The 23,197-nt window shown below is 46.2% G+C and overlaps 1 protein-coding gene across 3 annotated transcripts in view; it reads left to right on the top strand.

Annotated features, from left to right (window-relative positions):
* The first annotated feature begins 1,617 nt into the window (after nucleotides 1–1,617).
* Nucleotides 1,618–23,197, top strand: part of RAI14 (retinoic acid induced 14) — a 134,770-nt gene continuing 113,190 nt past the window's right edge. Inside the window, exons 1-2 of one of the 3 annotated variants that reach the window (XM_055325747.1) lie at nucleotides 1,618–1,773; nucleotides 18,925–19,008. The gene's annotated coding sequence lies outside the window, so the exon portion shown is untranslated. Of the gene's footprint in view, nucleotides 1,774–14,191; nucleotides 14,286–18,924; nucleotides 19,009–23,197 lie in introns of those variants that run through there. The other 2 variants (XM_055325746.1, XM_055325748.1) reach the window with 2 other exon arrangements.

The following is a 23,197-nucleotide window of genomic DNA, read 5'->3' on the forward strand; positions in this document are numbered from 1 at the left end:
GAAGCAGGCGCCTCACAGGGAGCCCGATGCGGGACTCGATTCCAGGATTCTGGGATCATGCCCTGAGCCCAAGGCAGATGCTCAACTGCTGAGCCACCCCGGCGTCCCGAGAATGTTTAATGCTGTCTGATAGTAAACTTCAACTTGCCAACTGTTCCTACAGAATATGCACATGTTCGCTTTCGAAGGTGGTCCCATATACCTGGCACCATGCTCCGAATCCCACCTTGCCAGCTGCCCTTGCTTGCAGACTGACCTGCTAAAGGCAGAACAGAAAGCACACAAGTATTTGCCCATTAATACGAACCATAATGAAAAACTGTATCATAGAAATGGCCAGCACCAAACGAACAAGCAGCTTGCCGGTTCACATCTCAGAGCGTCGTTTTATTCCCGAGGGATAAAGGACGGGAAGAGGGGCGCATGGCTCGCTTTAAACGGGCTATTCATCACTTTTCAAAAGAACCTCTGATGTGTGATTTCGGAAGACCATGCAGCACAGTCACTTCGCAGTTCCCAGTTCCGCAGCTTTTGCTCCCTGTTTGACAAGTTACCCGTTACAGCGAACACAGCCTGTTGCCTTGGGGGAGCGGAGGAGGCAGATACACTCTAACGGGGAGACCATCCAGTCGCAGCCAAGATGCACCCTTTTAAATTGAACTGTTTGGGTGAATTTCACTTTCGTTGGAACTGATTTTTTTTTTTTTAAGTTCAAATGACTTCCAGTGGATCCCACCACAAAGGACTCGTGTCATTTATTCTAGAAAGCCTCCTGCCCTGCGTAAGGCTGCAGAGCTAACCCAGAGAAGGAAGGGCGCCTTTGGTGACCCTAGGCTTTTTCTAAGCCAGAGCTGGTTGGCGGGACTAGAGTGAATAGAAAAGCAGCCCCAAACTCAAGGAGTAGGTGGGGGAGCTTGGAAATCCCGGGAATCACGGGAGGAGTCTATGATGATTGAAAGGCCGGTTTTAGGGGGCTGGAGCAGGCGGAGACGCCGCGGGGGCCCCGGGCGGGGGGGGGGCCCTCCGCGCGTCCCAGACGCGATTTGGGGGCGTCCGCGGCCGAGCCCCTGGGCGCAGGGGCAGGTTTCTCCTTTGTAAGTCCTGAGCCGAGCCACGCTTCGCGCGCGCAGCGTCTCCCTCTTGCCACCTGATGCGTGTCAGCAGCCGCTGCAAGCGACCGGCTCCGGCTCCGGCTCCGGCTCCGGCCGTGCAGACAAGGAGCGGATCCGGCTTTACTTTCTGTCCCATGGTCCTGGAGGACTGAGCCGACCTGACTGGCTCGGACCGGGGACCTTGAGCACCCACGACCACAAGCGAGCTTGGAAGTTGCCCAGAAACGTAGAGCGTTCGGGATCTCGCCCCCCCGACCCCGGGGTCAGAGCGCCGGGGCGCGCCACTGGCTCCGGGAGACGGCGAGGAGGAGGAGGAGGACGGGCCGGGTCGGCGGGGCCCGGTCCCGACCCGCGGAGTTCGGGGCCCGCGGGGGGCGGGGCGGGCACCTCCCCCCGCGGCCCGCGGGACCCGGGTCGGCGGGGGCCGGCGCCGCGCGGCCACGTGGTGGTGCTGCCGCCGCCCCCGCCCCGCCCCGCCCCGCCCCGCCCCCGCCCGCCGGCGCAGCCCGGGAGCCGCGGCGCCCACTGCCCCCCGCAGCGGGGGAGGAGGAGGGACCGCGGCGCAGGAAGCCGAGCAGGAAGCGAGCCCGGCCGCCGCGTTTTCCTGGGGAAGCGGCGGGTGGAGCGGAGCCCGCGGGCCCGGGAGCCGCCGCCCGATGGGGTGAGTGCGGCGCGCCGAGGCCGGGAGGCTCCGGAGCGGGGTCCCCGCGCGCGCCGCCGCCTCTGGGCCGGGGGGTCCCGCCACCGCGCCCCTGTCCGCCGCGGGCGCCGAGGATGGGGACGGGGGGCGGCCGGGCCGAGTCGGGCGCGCGCTCCCCTCCTGCGGGGCCCCCGGCGCTCGGGGGCGCGGAGGGAGCGCGGGCGGGAATGAATGACCCGCGGGGCGGGGCGACCGGGGGCCACCTGGGGGCGACCCGGGGGCGACCCGGCGGCGACCCGGCGGCGCCCAGGCGGCAGCCGGTCCCACCTGCCTGGCCCGCCTGGCGCCCGCCCCGGCTGCTCGCCGCGCGCAAACTTGGAGGAGCCGAGGAGCGAGGCGCAAGCGGGCGGCTCGGGCGACCCGGGGGGGCTGCTATTGTTCCTGCTCGGCGGTCGGGAGCCCCTCGCCGGCGCAGGGGTGCAGCCTCGCCCCCCTCCCCGGGCCTGCTAGCGCCCCTCGCCCTTCGCGCCCTTGGTGGCGCCGCAGCCCCGAGGACGGCGGGGAGGCGCGGTGCTGCAGCTGGGGGGGGCGCCCGCCGTCCGCCCAGGTGGGTGGGCGCCCTGTGGACCCCGCGCCCGGGCTGCCGGCGCGGGCGGGCTTGTGGCCGGGCTTCAGCTCCTGCAGCGCGCAGGGTGCGCCTGCCGCCCCCCGGGCCACGCGCTCCCCTTTTGTGTCGGGGGCCCTCGGAGCCCGGGGAGGCGGCGCACTGGGCAGATGGGGACCGCAGAAGCGGAGGGGTTATGGGGCCTCGCCGGGGCTGGGGGCTGGGGCCGGGGCCGGCCGTCCCGGCTTCCGCCGCTCCGAGGAACCCTGCCCTGCGCGGCTTGGTTTCCAGCGGTTGGGGCACATCTGGGGTCAGGGCCGCCCACCGCGGCCGGCGCTGCCCGCAGGCTCCCAGGTGAGCGGGATGGGTCTCCCTTTTCCATCCGGCAGAGGAGAACGTGCTCTCCGGACTGTAGGGGGCTGGCAGGAGGAGGAACTGGCTTGCCCATCAGTGGGACTGAGCAGAAGCTCGTCCTAGAGAGGAGAGCCTCACCTCGTGGTCTGAGCAAAGTTGGGGAAGAGCTAGCGCAGCCCGGGGAGGCTGGGTTTTGATTGCTCTGGCCCCCACCTGGGCACAGGTGTAGCCTGGGAGTTTCATTACCCGTGGATGTAATCTGATCGTCTTTTCTTAAAAGATGCCTAACCGGTGTCACTTTTTTTTTTTTTTTTTTTTTTACCCCCTTGAGCTTTTTGTTAAGCCAGTAGACCTTAATTTGTCCAGTTCTTATGGTTTTTAACCAATGCTTGCATAACCTGGATTGGGAGAGGTGGTCCTGCGCTGGAGTATCCTGAGGTTTTCATCTCCATTCATTGAAATCTGCTTCATTAATTTATTGTAGCATTTACATGCCTTAGACTAGACTTGTTTTATGGCTTTTTTTTTTTTTCCCTCTTGGGTGGTGGTGGTTGTGACCCTGTTGTGAAAAGTCTTACTGTGAAATTGAATAGAATGAGTGGATGCTGGGGCATGAAGACTCAGTGGGGGTGTGATGGTGTCTCTGGGATTGAAGCTCTGTCTTCAGGCTGCCACTCACCAAAGCATTTTTGAAGCAGGTACGCCTTGCATCACCCATCTTTCAAAGATGAAGAAACTGAGGTTTGGAGGTTAAGGAAACTTGGCTTGCAGTTAGTGGAATATGACGGAGGAAACTTTTCCTTTCAGAATAAAAAGAAGTATGAAATATTTCACACATACTTAATAGACACTACTTGTGTTTAAGAGTTACTAAAAAAAAAAAGTTGCTAATATCTCTGTATTGGCTTCGTGTCTTCCCCAATAAAAATAAGCCGCAACTGTTGGGTTTTATCCATCCCTTCTCTTCCTCCATCTTCAGGTGATCACTAAGGTGAAGTTAGTGTACATAGTTTCCAGAAACGTTTTGGTACTTCCATATATATCCAGAAGCAGTATCTGTGAGCTTGTGTATTTAATATTGTACATAAAAAGCATTTTTTTTGTATAGACTGCTTGCATTTTAAAATTTATCACTATAGTTTTAAGGCACATGTAGCTCTTCAGTTGCTGCAGAAAATTCCAGTATATGAATAAATCATAGTATCCTAATTCTTTTGCCCAGAGAAAATTAGAATATTTCTAATTTTTCACTGTTACACTTTTTAGCAGAGTTTTTTTTTTTTTTTTTATAACAGTTCAATTGCAAGCATCAGAGACCTGTTTTTGTTATATACCCACCCCCTTCATTGCTGGAAAATGGGGGTCTAGGTCATGCTGCATTTATTGTTTCATTCCTCAACAGAAATTTAGGGTGTACTTAGGGTCTTTCTTGCTTACCCTATTGAATGAAAAAAGTGAATTTGATCCTTTTTTTTTTTTTTTTTAGGCTCTAAGATTGTTAGTTGCATTATTTTGTTTTTACAATTCCTATTGTTTGGAGTAAGAAAAGTGCCTCTTAATGACAAAGTTGAAGCATGAGGCAAACTGTGGTGCTAAGTTTGGGATACTTCTTCCAGAGTTTTTTTCCTCAGGCCTCACTGTAACCTCGGATCACCCACTCTACCTTCTCTTCCTCATTTCTTCAAGCTTGGTAGGATTAAGTAGTTAGAGTAGGAAAATACTTTTGTAAATGCATACCCAAAGAGTTTATGAAAATGTGTTGACATTTTGCCCCAAATTGTAACCCCTTAATCTGGAAGCAATTTAAGGCATTTAAACACTTGGCTTTCTCATTATTCCTTCTAATTGCCAGGCACATTCCTGCCTTGGCCCTTGCATTTGCTGTGCCACTATCTGGACCACTCTTCCCCTAGATCATCTCTGTGGCTGTGCTTCTCGGTACACCAGGCCTCTACTTGGGTGTCCATCACATCAGCTACCCCTTTCAGTACACCCTGCCCCTCCTCTGTTTTTTTCTTCACAGCACTTAACACCCGTCTAGCTCACCGTGTATTTTGAGCTATATTAGTCTAATTATTAGAATAGAAGCTCAGCGAAGACAGCAATTTTGTCTCTTGTTCACTGCTGTACTGCTAGTGCCTGGAACAATGTTGACAAACAGTAGTACTCAAATGTATAAATGAATGAGTATAATGCTCTTTGTGTGTTTTTTCTACCTAGAATATCTCGTTTAGTACATTTTAGATATCCTCAATGGTGCTGGTGCCTCCACAGCTGTAACTGAGTCTCCCAAGAGGTCCTATTTACAGGTTCCATCAGGATATAAGTAAGAAACATAACATCTAAAGAAAGCCCTGTCTTTAAATATAATTTATCCTACAAAGTACTTGTCTTCCTATTTTTTTCTGCCAACATTTGCTTAAAGCTGAATTCAGAAGAAAGCATAAGTAACACGATGCTTGGAAGCACACCCATCTTTCCTTTTCTCGATAACTTAGCTTTCCAACATTTTAAATGTGGAAGACTGCCTCTCCACACAGCATCTGCACAGACAGCCTAGCTGTAGTCTCAAGTAACGCCAACCACACCGAATTTCTGAGACTAGAAAGTGTATTTTTTTGAATCATTTGCAGAGGGTATACTCATCTTTGCTGACTGTCTATTCGTGGTGAGGTGTTTTTGGGGGGTTGGAGGAGGGAAGAGGACCTTTAATCTGAAGATACAAAAGCAACCAGTATATAGTAGGGTACCTAGAAATAATTTAAAAATTGTCACATCATGAAATCCATGGCTAATGTTCCTAAAAACATTCACTGTTACAGTGTCTTGCGTTATTTTGCTAGAAGCCAATGGAATTTTCTCTACTTGCATGATGAGTATAGGAGTTGACAAAACAAAGCTAAATATATCAAAGGCCTCTGGGGTATGTTTAAGTGGGTGATAGGAAAAAAACCGTAGACTCCTTTTCCTTATCAACTATATAGGTATATGATACTGATGGCATCCTTTAAAAAAATCACTAATGTATCAAAGTACAACCTTTGTATTCTCTGTAATAAAATTATATTGAAAGAAATCAGTTTATTATGAGCCCAGAAAAGGTTAAACTTCAAGCTGAAAACTGTAGCATCTTAATAAAAAATTGTATGCTTACATGATCTAGAGATTTCTTTTTGGTTTATCCGTACCCCTGAAAAGTGCAGGTGGTTTAATGAAAGAGAAGGATTGTTAGTAACCATCAATTTCCCAACCCCAGCCATCTAGAGTGAACAAAAAACGAGTCTTGGACACCGGATTCACTGTTGAGTATCAGTAAATTTAGTTGTGGTTTTATTTTATTTTATTTTTGAGATTTATTTCAAAGAGAGAGTGAGCGAGCAAGTGCATTGGAGGGGCTGAGGGTGAGAGAAACCCAAGGAGACTCCATACCGAATGCAGGGCTCAGTCTGGGCTGGATCTCAGGATCTGAGCAGAAACTGAGTCCCACGCCCAGCTGACTGTCACCCAGGCACCTCTCCAGTCGGTATTTAACACCCTTCACTGTGTGTTTCAGAACAAATTCTTCTATTTGGGTGAAGGCAGTCTGCCTCCTCCAGCTTTGTATTCCATGTGTCCAGTAGAGTATCTGTCACATATGAAGTGCTTACTGTTGCTTGAATTACATGCACATGGGTCACAAAGCCTCCCGTGGAGGTTATCAGATATTTAGCTGTGCTAGTCTAGAATTTAATGATCAAAAGGCAGAGGAGAGGAGCCGAGGTAGGTTGAAGTTTAGAAGACGTTGTAGGTCTCTCCTCTCCCCAAAGCCACTTCACTTTTTTAAGCCTTAGATCCATCTGCTGTATTTGAGAAACATGACCACCCTTCAGAGAAGCCTGTGCATTGTGTTTTGACTGCTACTCAGTGGTTATGTGTGGCGGGTCATTTCATCTACCCGGACCTGCTTCTGTAGTGTTCATGGGTATACAGTGTCTTGCTGTATACATACCATGACCATCAGTCACCCCTGGGCAAGGGGAAACCTTCAGAGTTCCTCATGATTTGTTCATCTCTCCTTCTAATGAATGAATCTGATTGTGAGAAAAGTTGCTTGTAGTCCAAGAAGTTTACTTGTACTGTGGGAGAAAAACGTAGACTTTTTCTTTTTTCCTTAAGTTGACAGGTTAGTGAATGCCAAAGTTTATTATCCAGTAACCTAACCTAAGCAGTTCATCCTCTATCAATTTCCCTCACAATCATTTATATTACTTTTTTATACTGTAGCTCAACTTTTCTTATCCCTGTGAGGTATTGTGGTTGGCAAGGAGCAAAATCCGTCTTCTCTTTGCTTTTTGGTTTATGATTTCTAGATGAATTCAGTTTAATCGAGAATGTTTTGTTTTTCTTTTTCAAAGTGCTGACAAAAAAACCCAGCCACAGCAGCAGTCTGCTAGACTCTGTTCACTACATCTGTCCAGTTCTTTTTTGCTGGCTGCAGTGATAGAAACTCAGCCAGAAAAAGAAACTCTGGCAGAGCTCATTGGTGAGGAATAGAAGGCTGAGCAGCTTCCTTTTGCTCTAGGGCAGCATGGAGTAAAGTGTCCTCCAAGAGGAGTCCATTTCGCAAACCAGGGAAGGCCATTTAGCAGGGATTTCTAAATGTTTTTGAATCAAATGTGGACACTTGCAAACCTGAGACAGGTTTTGGACCGTTTTTACTAGGGAGAAATTCTCATATACAGTAATGCTATATACATTCATAATCTTTGTCAGTTTATGTGTTAAGCCCATTTATGAACCTCTTAGGACTCCCCAGATTAAAAGCCTAAGATCTATTGAAGGGACCTGAAAACCTTATCAAATTTGTGCTGTTTACCTTTAATAGCTACCTCTTAAGGATCAACAGTACAATTACAAGGAGCCTGTTTTCTCTCCGGTGCCACTATCCCCAACCTGATAACCTGTCATACATGAGTGAAAAGAATTATGCCCTCAGTTGGAAAAGCAGTCACTTGTTGCTATGCCAACCAGTTGACATACCACTGACCATTCTTAGGAACTGTTTCTACTGGATGCAATAGAATCCTGTTCAGAAATAATGAGTGGATGGATAGTATGATTTTTATTTTTTTTCCACAGAGACCTGATGAATTCCAAGGACAGGTCTTGAGTTTCTCACCCCAAGGACAACCTATTTCTTGGGCCTCCACAATCTGCTTTTCAGGTGGGAGCAGTCTCCTTACCTGCTGATGTGGTAAGGAACTGAACTGTCCCTGGGCCCCACCTAACAATCCTCCTAAGCTCTTTGCTCAGTCCAGTGGAGGAAATATTCCCAACACACTCTGTTCTTTTTTTTTTAAGATTATTTATTTATTCATGAGAGAGACATAGGCAGAGGGAGGAGAAGCAGACTCCATGCAGGGAGCCTGATGCGGGACTCCATCCTGGGACTCTGGGATCATGCCCTGAGCTGAAGGCAGATGCTCAACCACTGAGCCACCCAGGCGTCCCAACACACTCTTTGTTCTACTCATCTTGGCCTCCTAGCCTATTGGGGCTGCCTCTAGGAAACCTGAAGGAGACAGGGCCACTTTTCCTGCTTGGGGAGCTGACCCTCATCTGATTTCCCTCTTCCAAAGAAAATCATCCTTCTGTGGGAGGTTGTAGATTGGGAGGAGGTACTGCCATTGTTAGCCACATACATGGAGCTCATTCTGTCACTGTTCACCTTAGGTGACATCCTTAATCTCTTCAGTCAAAAATTGGGCCAAAAGGGATATGTACCTGCCTATAACAGGGCTCCTCATGCAAGCTCTACAAGTCCGTTTAATTGAATTGAGCTCCTTTGTCCGCTTCTGCAGGTCCAGGCTGGTCTTATTCATTGCCATATTTCCTGTAAGCAACCCACGTTGATGGAAATAGATTAGGAGATCCATAGGTGAATGATGATAGCTGCCTTCGTGGAGCTTACAGTTTTAACCAGGTTAACACATTCGCAGTCTACTGTAGCATAAGGCTGACTGTTAATGGTTGGTATAAAGTGCTGGGGGAACTCGTTTACAGCTGGATTGAGGCCTAAGGAAGTGAAATGACCCCTTAGAAAGTGACCTAGTAAGAGGCAGAGCTAGATAGACTTCGATTCTCACTGCTCTCAGCACAGGGCTTCTAAATGTTGTCCTTTACAATCTTTTCCCCCCCTTGTAGACAGTGACCTTGGGGGTCCTATATGTAGCTAATTCCAGTTGATGTCCACAAAGAAGATCAGTATAGACTTGAACAAGCTGGGATGGAGACCAGTGGGGAATCCCAGGCCAGGCAGATGGCATTGAGCAGGGACATGAAGGTTAGAAGGTACCAGAACCCAGTCCCTTAGCGTACTGCTGAGCAAGAATCACATGAACAAATATTTGTCAAGGTTTGTCAGTGAGTTAACTTCTGTGCTGACTCTCATAATTGGACACGACTGTTCATGTAATTTGACCATCTCCTATGAAAGTTGACACGTTGGTGGCTGTTTTTCAAAAAGGAAAGAGCACTAACTTGCCCTGTATGATTATGACCTACAGTCATTTCACTGCCTGGAGTCCCCTCTTCCCAGCCACCCAAAGGATGTGGGAATCTGTGAGCCAGAGGCTCATGGACAGTGGGTTGCTTTTTTTTTTTCTTTCTCTCCTTAAGAAGGCAACCAAAATTAAAATACCAGCGAGGGCCCTCCTAGGGATCCGAGGTCCTGCCTGAGCCTTGTTAAAAGATCCTCACACAGGGCTGGGTGTGGTGAGTAGCCTACCATCTCTCCAGTTGAATCTTATTTCAAGCCCACCCAGTCCACTTTCATCATGGGAGCAAGTTGCTTCGAATGCTCTCAGAACCTTCTTGGATCTTTGTGTTTGTAAACTCAGATTTTGGGTGGGGGCAAGAAACTCTATCTTTTTCTCTCTTCTGATTAAAAAAAAAAAGTTTCACGTTTCTTTCCTTTGGGCTTTTTTTAAATTGGAAAAAAAATATCTTTAAAATATAGGCAGAGACATTATGACCAATATCTGAATACCATACAGGATTTCCTAGGAGTTCTTTTAAAAGAAAAACTCATTTCTGCTATTAACATTATATATACATCCATTCAGCTATCTTGACCACATCTTCCATAATTAGGTTCTTTCTGTGTTATACCACATTTGGTGTGCCGTTTGCTTACTTTTTCTCTTCTTTTCCTCCAGAGCCTCCAAAAGCCAGCAAGAGAGATTTCCTCAAAGTGACTCCTATCCCTGCCTGTCCCTGGCCAATCTGTTGACAACTGTGTGACTGTTTGTGTCTGGTTTGGCAACAAACTTGCTTTCTTCCTCTTTTCTAAACAACCCCTGATTATTTTACGTGCATACCCCGTGGAACAAAGCGCGTTTGATTCTCATTACATGGCGAGTGGGTGTTTATATCCAAGGTGGCAAAGGAAAACAGAAAGAGAGGCTGACCCTATCCTGGTGATATCTGCCTTTGGCGTAGGTGACAGCCTGCCGGCAGCCGGGATGTTTCTAGGTTGTGGCTTTCAGAACAAATATCACCTGTACTCCCTGTCTGGTTCCTGTCTGGTTGGGTGATGTGTTTTAGGATTCCACTTTTATTATAATATTGGTGCTTTTAATTCTGAAGAATTGCAATATTTCACTTTTTATAGCTTGGCAAGAGCTGTTATACAGGATGTTAGAATAATTTCTTAAGGAGCAGAAACAGAGCTAATCATAGGGAAGCATCTAAGTATTTAGAAGTTCTGCTTTTCCAAAATGTTGCCAAAACATGGAAACCTCCACCCAAATCTGTAGTTTTCTAGCTCAGCTGAGTATAAAAATAGCCACTTTGCTGGTCTGTAATCATTTTTACGTTTTCTCTGTGACTGACTTGGTATCTTTAGCAAAGCTATATGGAAAAGGATTTTTTTGACTGGTGAGTTCCTTAAATTTATTTGTCACGCATATGCTCCACACATGAAAAGGACAAAGAAGTAAAAAAATGCTACCCTCCCCTGGAATGAGGCAGGGGCGTGTGAGTGAGGGCGAAAAGCCAGAAGAATGCCTTTTTCAAGTTGGTCCATTCAGACTTCTTAGAAGGAGCTTTGTGTGTGCCAACAGCAGATCTGAGAACTGTTCCATCTTTAAAAGCAACTAAATTTTTAAGTCGTAAAAAGGTTGTCTGTTGGCCAGACTTTTTTTTTTTTTTTTTAATTGTTGTTATTACTAGTGTTGCATTTAATAGGCAGCCCACTGTCATGTTTTGGGCTCAAAGCTGAGTTTAAATCCAGCCTCCTCCATTTATAAACCGTGCCACGTTAGTCAAATAAACTTTCCGGGCTGCAGTTTCCTAATCTGGGAACTGGCAATAATGAACGACAGCATCGAATTCTGAAGTGGTGTAAGCATTAAATGAGACGATACTCGTTTATAATGAAATAGTAAAAAAATAAATAAATAAAATAAAATTGCAAAAGAAAAGAAAATCTTGCCAAGTAATCATTGAGGTAAATGAAAGTTATTGGGGCTGTTCCTCTACTCGCTAGTGTTACCATGTGACCTATCAGCCTACCTTTAAAGAAGTGCTGACAGATTGACCAGTATGGTTCTAACTGCCCTTGTAATCCATGGCTATAAAGATGGGTTGCCTTGTCTGTCATAGCGACACATCTGCCTAGCATCTTTTTTTTTTTTTTAAGATTTTATTTATTCATGAACAAGACGGAGAAGCAGGCTCCCTGCAGGGGGCCTGATGCGAGACTCGATCCCAGGACCCCGGGATCACGCCCTGAGCTGAAGGCAGATGATCAACTGCTGAGCCACCCAAGTGTTCCCTGCCTGGCATCTTCTGTTTCGTTTACGATTTTTCCCCTGTATCCTCACTCCTTCACTTAGTCCTTCTATTATTCTATCACCAGGTAATGTGGGCAGTGGGAAAATATTTTTCCTTTGGTAGTGACCAGTCCTATTCCAAATTGTATTCACAAGTGCCTCGGTCTCTCCAGAGAGCTTGTGTGGTGTCAGTTCTAACCCAGGCGGAGAGCAGGAGAATTGTGGTTTAAAAGAGTTGGTGGCACTCGAATGAATTGATGACCAAGTTACATCCCCTGGTGAATGCTCTGGAAAATTGTCCAGCTGTTGCTAGAGAAGCATGGACCTCTTTGCTGAACCGTAGGGAGCAGAGGAGGAGTTGAGTTTGCCTAAAAGTCCGTCAGTCTTGGGTGACATGGAATTGTCGATGATTCATCTTTCTTCCTTCTGCATTTGGCAGAGTGAATCTTTTAAATCACAACTTTTTTTTTTTTAAGATTTTATTTATTTATTCATGAGACACACATAGAGACAGAGACACAGGCAGAGGGAGAAGCAGGCTCCATACAGGGAGCCCAATTGGGGACTCGATCTTGGGACTCCGCGATCACGCCCTGAGCCGAAGGCAGATGCTCAACCACTGAGCCACCCAGGCGTCCCTAAATCACAACTTTATCATTAACTTGGATCTGAGTTGTATGATTTTATGATATTAAGCAATCATTAAACATGATGACATGGTAACATACATTCACCTGCCTGCCTATGTGTAGTAGGACTAAGGTGCAGTTAAAATGTATGCTGTCATCCCAGTCTTTAAAGGGCAAATCGGAATCCTCACAGCCTAATAGAAATATGAGTAAGCCACAAATACAAATCCTAAGTTTTCTCATAGCAAAAGAAGCAAATGAAATGAATTGTAATGATCTATTCTGTTTTACCTAGTGTACCCAGAATATTACCAACATGTATTCAACATAAAACTTCTTAATGATCTAGTTGACGTTCTTTTTTCCGCACTAAGTCTCTGAAATCTGTTATGCGTTTTGCACTTAGGGTGCACACCAGTTTGTATTAGACACGTTACAGATGCTCAGTAGCCACATATATTGGATGGCACTGGTCTAAACGATAGGTCATTTTGTGGATCCTAGTGACCCTAAGGCCATTTGATACCTGGAATACCCTCAGTAAACACATTTATGCTTTCCTGTTTCTTTACCTGGTTATTTGGGATTTTATCCTTAGTTTTGAGCATTTCTTTAGAGAAATATAATAGCTTTATCAAAAACTGATTGCACGTGATATATGGAAGTGTGTGTTTTGTGTTTACAAATCTATCTCTTTGCTTTTATGCAAGTGCATTGATCGACGACATAGACCTTTTTTTTCCTCTTGTAGGCAGGATTGTGTATGAGCCACATTTCTACATCTCCTGTGTACTTGGCCCATAGTTGCTATTCAGGGCATATTAGTAAATAAGACAGTATAGGTTTCTTACTTTTCTCCTTAAATTGCAAGTTCTTGCATAACCATGATATTTTTACTCTGTAAACCCTCCCAGCATTATGTACAAGGTATGTGGGTTTGTGGATGTGTGGGGCATGGGAGGAACGCGTTTAATCTTTGTTACTCTTAATGGAAGCATTCCCGGATCTCACGTTAATGCTATTTGCTTCTTATGCCTAAACACAGAAACTGGTTGGAAATTGAAAGATAAAAGGTCCAGGGTATCACATTCAGTTAATAGGAGTTTGTCGTAACCAGGCAGGTGGTTCTGGGGCCCCCATATGGCACAGGCATGGAGCAGGCTGGGGTTTCTAATGGAAGGAGATTGGAAAAGCTTTTCCGTGTGCACTGCCAGCGCAGTAGTGTGGCAAATCCAGGCTGCACAGCCCCTGGGGTGGGGTGTCTTGTCTGGAATAAATTAGGGTGAGGGACAGCATGTTTGCAGCTCATATCTTCAGCAGTATTCGAGAGGATTAACTGCTCCGGGGATTATCTTGGGCCTTGAGGCCTCCTGGTCCAGCTGAGCCCTAGCACCGCGCCCCTTCCCAGGGCAGCTTCCCCACTGTCTGCTCCTCTCCCCTTGTTCCCTCCTATCCTGAAGGTTCTTATTCATCCTTAGCCTCAGCTCTGTGAGCAGCTTCCTTGTGGAGCCAAGTCCCCTGGGGAGCAGAGGAGGTAAGGCCCACCTCTTTGGCAGCATGGCGCCCCTCATGGACGCAGCTGTTATAGTCGCTTTTTATTTCAAGAGGATTTTAAAATAGTTTAATGCTATTCATTTCGAGTTAATTCTGCTGCTTTTCATTGTTGGCTGGTTCCTTTAGGGGAGTCAATGAGCAGCACATGCTTTCAGAATGGAAATAGCCCAGAAAACCCACACTGGGCTTGCTGCAGAGGTCTTCTAGGGGGTGGCTGCTGCGTTCAAGGTGACTAGTGGGTAGTGGGATGGGGGTGAGGGGGTGGGCCAGGGCCTGCTGCCTGGGGCAGAACAGACCAGGAGCAGCAGATAGCCAAATGAAAGACAGAAATGCTCTTCCTTACCAAGGGGTTCAAGGGGTGTGTGTGGGGAGGGACATTGTAGGTCATCTGTTGTGTTTGGCCCAATTAGACTCCAGAGAGTGTATTTCACTTCTGTAGGTCCCTGAAGTGAATTTAGCTCCTGACTTCAGAATGAGCTGGTCAGACGAAAGTGTAGGTCACCACCGTCCGTGCTGTTGAAGTTCTAGGCTCTCTCTTACTGTGGCATCTGAGATGACAGCCTGAGCAAGATCCAGTAGGTAAGAAGGATTTGTCAGTACTCTTAGACGACAAGTGGCAGACACCCAACTCAGGCTAGGAGGAGTGTGTCTCGGCTCAGGTGACCCCTGAATCCTGTGCCAAAAGGGTGTGGCCCCTGCAGGGCCTCCTTGGTTCCTTCTCTCCAGCCAGCTCCCTGCATAGGGTTAGGGCAGCTGCCAGGCTCACATTTCCCCATTTCTCCACCGGAGAGGAAGGTCTTTCCTTCCTTCTCTCCCTCACCCCATCCCCCTTCTATTCCCTTCCCTACCCCTTGCTTTTCTTCCCTCTTTTCTACCTCCCCTTTGTCCTCCCTCCTACTGAAAATCCCAGGGGGAGTCTCCCACTAGCCTTGCTAAAGCCTGAGGCTGATTATTAGCTATGTGCAGGGCAGCTTTTTCTCTAGAAAGATGAGCACAGTGGTATGTCTAGATGGTACTATTGACATCTCTCAGGGAACAGCTGGGATCAGAATATAGCCTGGTTGGAGGGCCAGTTTTTCTAAAGGAAGTGGGGTGCAGTTATCAGAAGAAGTCTGGGCACTGAGGATTGTAGGTCCACTGCAACATGGAAGGTAACGCTGTTATGTCAGAGGAAATGAAGAGCCTGCCTTCACGTGAGCAGATGCCCCCTCTCTATTGGACCAGAGATGAAAACATGCGTTTTGGTGCAAAAGGTGGTTTTATGAAAGCATGGGGATGGGACACATGGGCAGAAAGAGCTGCTGAAACATGATTCTTTGAATGCGTGATGTTCAGGCAATGTCCAAACATGGCAGTTGGTGCAGCAGAAATAATTTTGCACTCTCCAGCTACCATCTACTCTTGCTGCAAGGCCATCAGAATTCATGGAATTGGTTATTAACCTATTCTCCCCTTATTTTGAAAAGTATCTGAGGCAGTGGATATATGGGTAAAGAAATTCAGCAGGCCAGACAGAGCCATTGTGATTACTGTAATGACATTTTCAACATTCCAGAATGTGGAGTGTCCGAGTCGTCCTCATTTTGAAACTGAGTCAAAGAACCAGTGAAGTAGGCGGTAACCCAATATTTGACAAGTAAGTTTTTTTAGGGTAAAAACATGAATTAAATACAACCGTAACTGGAACCTACTTCCTCTGAGGACAGTTTTCACTAAGTTTGCAGATAGTCATCCTTTTCACTGTTTGCATTTGGTATCTTAAAAGACCTCTTCATTGGGGCATGAGTATATTTCATAAAATTTACCAGCTTTAGCTCACAGTTAGTAAGTTTTAGAAATTTATGGTTGTATAGTCATCACCACAATCCAGTTTTAAACCATTTCCCTCCTCCCAAAGAGATCCCTCATGCCCATTTGCAATCTCGGTTACCACTTCCAGTCCTAGACAACCACTAATCTACTTTGTCTCTATAAAGTTGCCTTTTTTAGACATGTCCTACAAATGGAATCTTAACAACATGTGATCTTTTATGTCTGACCTTCCCTTAGCACAACGGTTTTGAGTTTCATCTATGTTGCAACGTGTACTGTGTACTGACACTTCATTCCTTTTTAGTACTGGATACTGTTCCATACTGTTGGAATGTCACATTTTGTTTACCTAACTGATGGCTATTTCGCTAGTTCCCACTTTTTTGCAAGTATGAAATACTGCTGCTATCATTTGTGTACAAATCTTTGTGTGGACATATGTTTTCATTTCTCTTGGCGAGATCAGTCAGAGTGGAATTGCTAGGTTGTATGATAAATTTATATTTAACTTTGTAAGAAACTGCCAAACTGCTTTCCACAGTGACTTTTTGCTTTCCACGTTTTATGTTTTCACCAGTAATGTTTGAGGACTGGACCCGTAGTTTTAAACTTGATTGGTTCTTTTGGGTTTCAGGATGGGTGAAGCCTAAGGAATGGACCGGGAAGAAGAAGCCAAGGGACAAAGCACACGTGCCTTGACACTTGAAGCTGATTATTAGCTATGTGCAGGGCAGCTTTTTCTCTAGAAAGATGAGCACAGTGGTATGTCTAGATGGTACTGTTGACATGAACATCAAAGATTTAGGAATGTAGAATAGGAAGGGCATTTTAGAGAACTAAAAATCTTTTTAAAACTCTTTAAGAAGATTTTACTTATTTATTTGAGAGAGCATGAGTGCGGAAGAGGGGAGGGAGAAGCAGGCTCCCCACTGAGCAAGGAGCCTGATTGGGGGGGGGGGGCTCAACCCCAGGACCCTGGGATCATGACCTGAGCTGAAGGCAGATGTTTAACCGACTGAGCCACCCAGGCACCCTAGAGATCTAAAAATAATCTTACCATGAGGGATAATCACATGGAGTTTCTTAGTCCTAGAATGATTTTTGTATTCCAGAAGTAGTTTGTCTTGATTAAGCCCGTGCTTTTTAAATTGGATGGATTTAGGGCATGAGGTAACCTTGGGGCTTTTCTTTGGTAGGCTTATTGGAGCATGTGAGTAGCCGATTTGACAAACCAGACAGTAATGTTAGCAGAGCCCTGGCCAATTTTGTATCAGTGCTGCTGGCCCTGGCTGATTCATGCACCTAGATCAGTTCTGGTGGATGGTAGGTTTTATTTTTAAAGAATGATTTATTTGTTTCTCAAGAGAAATGTCATCCTCTGGATAAAGGCAAGTTGTGAATATATTGAGGGAGATTAATGCTCTCAGGAGAGTTTTGCCACATGACTATTATGATATAGTATGTGAATGACATTTACAGTTGAAAAAGAATGTGGTCATTTATTTTCTTGGGGGAAAAAAGTGAGATATTAGAATATTTTAGAAAGGATTCACTGCCAAAATGAAACTCTTGCTTATGCCTTTTTTCCCCCCTAAACTTTTCCCTTTCTTTCATCTCAGTAATCTTTTAACAAGCCTACACCTTACTTCATAAGAAAAGGGCATATGTGGAAGCACCCAGCCATAATTAATGCCTAGTAAAATTTGCTTGTTTATGCATTCATTTATTTATTCCTATATATTTGGCTTGCTGAATAAAGCCTCCTAAAATGTAATCAGAGCAGCTTTCTTTAATGCCCCACGCTAAATTTTATTCATTGAGGTTAGTATGTCCCCTGCCTCTAGATAAAATCTAAGACTAAAGTTAAAAAAAATTCTGCAGTTTCAATCGCTAAATCCCCCTTTTTGTTGTTGTTGAGGTGTAATTGATGTACATCGTAGTAACAATTGATCGATATTTGTTTACCTTGCAAAATGGTCACAACTCTAAGTCTAGTTAGCATCCATCACCATGCATAGTTACAGGATGTTTTTTTTCTTGTGATGAGAACTTTTAAGATCTACTTTCTTAGCGACTTTGGGGTACACAGTACAGCATCATTAACTAGAGTCACCGTGCTGTACCTTACATCCTCACCACTTCTTTTGGAACTGGAAAGTTTGACCTTTTGATCACCTTCACTCCTGCTAATACTCTTAATTTAGAACTTAGGATGCCCAATTTAAATAAAAATACAAAGTCCTAGTATGTTTTTAAAAGAAAAGATCTCAGGAGGCCTGGGTGGCGCAGGGGTGGAGCGTCTGTCTTTGACTCAGGGCATGATCCCAGGGTTGCGGGATCAAGTCCCCCATTGGGCTCCCCTCAAGGAGCCTGCTTCTCCCTCCGCCTGTGTCTCTGCCTCTCTCTCTGTTCTCTCATGAGTAAATAAAATCTTTAAATAAATGAGTGAGTGAGTAAGACTCTCCCTCTTTCCTCACTTTGCCCTGGGATCCTGCTGCCTCATCTAGCTGTTGGGGCTGGTGCTCCTGCCAGGGCTGCAGTGATAAAGTTGGGGGTGGAGTTGTCAGGAGGGAGGGGGGTCCTCCCCAGTCTCCACGCACTCTGACACTATTAGACTCTCAATGTGAGCAAGAGGTTCACTGTTACCAATTTTGAGCTAAATCCTTTGAAAATCTACATCTCCCATTGGCACTTTGGAGTGAAGTATCTTTGTATCTTTTGTGTCTTCAATTTAGCGCTGAGTACACATACACCCGCTCTCCGTTCATTTGCTCAGCCAGAGGGGACTTTTGAGTATTGACTATGGCAAGGCTTGGCCGACCTTGGAGTTGAAGGGTTGGATGGGTTGAGGATGGATTTTTTTCCTTATTGAATGGTTCCTTGACTACAAGTGGTAGAAGCTCATAACGTTGATTTGGGGGGAATCCTTGGCCCGCCCCTGGAGCTCCCCTGTCAGGCTGGCTATCCTGAGAACTTGCCCCGGGGTTCTATCTGACGGTCCTCGTTCTCTTGAGACTCTTAGATTCCGTTATTCAGAACGGGTGGTTCTCTTGGCCTAGCTCAGCCTGTGGTTGTGGAGCTGCTGCCTGAGAGTAGAGCCCAGAGAAGAGGGCAGGCCGGACGCTTTAAAAAAGGGACAAGCTGGTAAGACTCCATTGACCAAATGGGGTTGTTTTTTGTCCTTCCGTCCTCCTTCCCCCCTCCCCAGCTTTCCCCCTTCCTCCTCCCCTCCTTGTTAAGTGCTTTCATGTGTACGTGGTGAAATCTAATCATCCTGCCTTTACTCACATCCCAGTGCAGCTAACCCAGTGCATTTAGGACCAGAGAGGGCTTTGCTGAGGTCAAAGGTGAAGTAATGGTTATTCAGGCTCCTAACCCATATCTTTGTTCTACACTTTCATTCTAGAAACATTCATTGATTGTATGCTGTTGGCCAGTGACTGAGTATAAGCAAAATGAAAATCCTACCCTGAAAATCCTCCATCCCAAAGTAAGCAAGCAGACCGAGATGCACATTTTCAAATTTGCTGAAAACTGGCAATGGGACTCTGGGACCCCACACTCATGTCCCAGTTGTAAAAGAGTCAGTGTGTGGAGATTGGGGGATGATCTTTCTTTGGAAGGAACCACAGAATGATTCCCACCAGGTCTACTCAACCCCCTGAGAGAAGCATATAGGACTGCTTAAAGAGATTGGACAGTGTCTGACTTGCAAATCTAAGATGGACATGCCCCATCTTATGGGACAGCTTGGACCAGATGCCCTTTCCTCATCAGCTTGTCCAAATCTTGAGTTTCCTTTAAGGCCATTACCTCCTACCCCTGTTATGAAGACTTCTTTAATTTTTCCCAGCCCTTAGAGATCTCCACTCTTTGAGTTCCTGCAGTATTTGGCACCTGATTATTAGATGTCCTACCCCTGGTTGGTTTTGAATCTTCTGGTCTGCTTTCAGCAGTTCTCATAATCTATGTGTGTGTTTAAAATTCTGTGTTCCTGAGATAAGCACATAACTGCTGTGGACAAAATCAGGTGAGGAGAACCAGTACTTTTTGGTTTCTGGTTCCCATTTGATGTCTTTTTTTTCCCCCCAAAAGCCACAACATGGTCGTAGGCACAGGCAAAGACTTCAAGCAGCTTCTGACCCTGGGAGCAGTTTGGATGGCATAAGGTGCTGTGTTGTCAGGGACAGCTTATGGGGAAAGTTGACCCGAGGAGACCTTTGACAGAATGTATTTGTTTTGCCAGATTAAGAGAATTGAGTGTTTATACAGCTTTTGGTTAAAATTCCATCTTTGTTGCAGAGAGATTATCGTCTGAGGAAACAAGTACTTAAGGGAGAAGAGGTAGGTGCGGGCAAGGAGAGAAGTATTTTAATTTTAGTTCCTTACATTTGTTCAAGGTCTCATTCAGTGCTTTGGATTTTAAGTCTGATTTTAAAAAACAAACAAAAAAACCCACAAACCCGGAAGCCTATCTGGAGTGTGCATTAGTGTGGCAGTGTTGCTATAGAAGTATTTCCACATTCCATGATGGAAGGATTAATTAGAGGACGTTGTTTCTTATTCTGCTCCTCTAATTGCTGCAGTGATTCAGAGGGAATGATTTTAAACCACTGCCCTTGAATCCTGTGGTATAGTGTCTTAGACACTAATGTACTCTTATGATTTAGGAAAATGTACATGTGTGTACAGCTGCCATTTGCCTTTGTGAGTTAATATTGCTCCTGAATGACCATGGGGAACCAGCTAGTTGTGCTCCTAGAATTTTGAGTGTAGTGGGCTCCCTTCCCACCCCCCTCACCCCCATTGCTGCATATCCCAGTGTTGAGAAAGATTCAAACACATCTGATGTTTGAAGGTGACGATCTATTGAACCCACTTGTATGATGTTTCTAGAGAAAGAGTCAATTACAGGTCTGGTATCACTAGTCTTTGAGAGAACACAGGAGAGGGAGGGGCGGAGGGAGAGAATCTTCAGTCTCCCGACTGAGTATGGAGCCCAGTGTCGGGCTCGATCTCACAACCAAGGGATCGTGAGCTGACCTGAAATCAGAGTTAGACGCCCAACTAACTGAGCCACGCAGCTGCCCCCAGTAACATATTTTGGATTCAGCAGGCAAATATTACTTAACTGATATTTCTGCTCACTGGGTCGATGTGCTTTATTCTTACAACTTATACGTATAAGAGTAAACACTTCGCACTCTTTTGTGCTATCCAGTTTAGGCTGGTGCACTACTAATACACCTTTACTGCGGCTCTTTTGAACTAAGTCGTCTTAAGTGACTTGTCCAAGGACTGCTATCAGTGTAGCCTAGATAGATGTCTCTTGTACTCAAGCTGTAGCCCAATCTGGGCTTTGGAAGTTTGGATTGGGAATTGGAGCTGTAAGATTACAGCTGTCCCAAGGAAGGCAAGTCCCTGATTTATTCAGGGAGAGAAGATGCTAGGGCCCACAGAACAACCCAGCATCATGTCAGCGGCAGCTTATTTCCCGTTTGTCATGACTTCCAGGTATTAGGTCCTTTTGTCAATACCAGGAAAACAGTGACCCATCGCTAACTTTAATTACCCCCTAGCTACAGTTCTTGTTTCTAAAATAACTATTCTGTGGGTTTCAGGGACCTCTTTATCACCTGGGAGTTGTACCCATGGACCACCCAGCTATCACACACCCAGACTCATGACTCCAGGAAAATCTTCATTTTACAGCTAATATCTGCCCCTAGGGATTTTTGGAATTAAGTGCTTTATTTACTTAATCTTCTTCAAATAAGAGTTTGTATGTTCTCAGTACCATACTTAAAAAAAAAAAAGCCACAGACAAGCACCCAAGAAAAAGTACAACACCCACAAAACCTCCCATGACCTCCAATAAAATTCATACCCACCATCGCCCAAGACATTGTGTTCTACAACTGAAGGAATGCTTTGGGTGGTTCCTCCTTAGTGGGATACACAATTTGTGGACTATGAAAGCCTTGGCTTCTCTTTTCTCCCTTTCCTGTTACATGGATTGGGCTTCTTTCCTTGGTTATTGGCACTTCACCCAAAGGTGGAAAGAACTCAACTCCAAGGATGATTGCTTTTCTCGGGGAGAACCCTCAGGAGCCAGTGGCAGTTTGGGAGTATCTGGTTACCATTAGTTCTACTTGGATTCATCAAAAGGTGGTTAGTTTGCTTTGTCATGAAAGAAGGGCTGTTCTATAAGCCAGCACAACTTTGACCATTGTATTATTCCCTGCCTCATCTACCTCACTTCAAGATTCTTGAACTTCAGCGTGCGAAAGATTCAACCAAGGAGATGCCTGGTCCCTGGTCCCTGAGGCTCCATTTCCATAGGATGTGGACTAAGATTTTGCATTTAGCAAACTGCCCCCCAGGTCCTTCTGATTCAGATTAACCTGGCGGCCAGTGGTGGGAAACACTGTCCTGGAGTTTGCGCGTCGCTGTTCGGGTACCAGCCCAGCCTGTGGTTACATACTTGGCCATTTACAAGGTGTAATTAAAGTGGATGGTTTCCAAGGTAACACGGTCACTCCCGCCCGGGCCCGGAGGATTGAAAGGGACCACCGTGAGGCTGCAGTGGTGGTGTGGCCTCCCACTTAAGGTCATCGAAGTGCTTTATGATTGACTGGGTTTTTGCACCTGCTCTGTGTAATGACAGCAGCAAGAATGAAAGCAAACAGCGTTAGAAGCCAGAAAGTCGCTGGACGACTTCTGGAGGCAGTGATGAGGACATGAGGAGGGATGAGTATAGCCACTCAGTTACTTGTATTTTTTCCTCCCTTTATTGCCTTAAATCAGTTTATTTCTTAAGGATTTTATTTATTTATTCATGAGAGATAGAGGCAGAGACACAGGCAGAGGGAGAAGCAGGCTCCATGCAGGGAGCCCTATGTGGGACTTGATCCCGGGTCTCCAGGATCATGCCCTGGGCTGAAGGTGGCACTAAACTGCTGAGCCACCGGGGCTGCCCCTTAAATCAGTTTAGTCCAGAACGAGGGTGGTGGAAGGGACAGGAGATGACCTTGAAAGGCCGGCTTCGGTAAACATTGGCCTGTGCTGTTGCTTAGTGCGCAAATGGATCGTGCTGTTAAAGGTCATCCGCTCCCACTTGGTCAGGTGAGGCTTGAAGTCACATTTATGGAGCGCTTACTGTGTGCTGGGACGTTGCATCTGGGTGTTCTTGCCCCTTGATCTAGATGCAAAGGTTCCGCACTCTGTCATTTTCCAGGGGTAATGGTGGAAGAGGATGACTTGTACCATGTGTTAGCCCGGGAGTCTGCTGTAGGGGGGTGGCAGGAAAGTCCTTCAACTACCCACCTGGTTCTGAATTCCATCATAAGCAGGCTTTCAACGGAGGGCAGGTTTCCTCACGTCTCTGAGGTTCCATTGCTACCCCTGGAACATGAGGGACTTAGCCTGAACCAGATAGCCCTAACTTCTGAAGGGTGACAACCCCTTGCTGAATCCAATGAAAACTAGGAACTATCTTTCCTGAAAGAAAAGTATACACACACACACACACACACATATATATTTAAATTACATTTGCATTCCAGGGGACCACAGACCTCCTAAATGAGGTGATCTCTTAAGATTTTTGCCAGCTCTGACTTGGAATTGCTGGCTCCCACAAGGACCTGCAGGGTGGGGGGAATAGAGCCTTTTTTATT

The sequence above is a fragment of the Nyctereutes procyonoides genome, unplaced genomic scaffold, assembly GCF_905146905.1.
Source record: "Nyctereutes procyonoides isolate TBG_1078 unplaced genomic scaffold, NYPRO_anot_genome, whole genome shotgun sequence".
In the NCBI taxonomy this organism is placed as follows: Eukaryota; Metazoa; Chordata; class Mammalia; order Carnivora; family Canidae; genus Nyctereutes; species Nyctereutes procyonoides.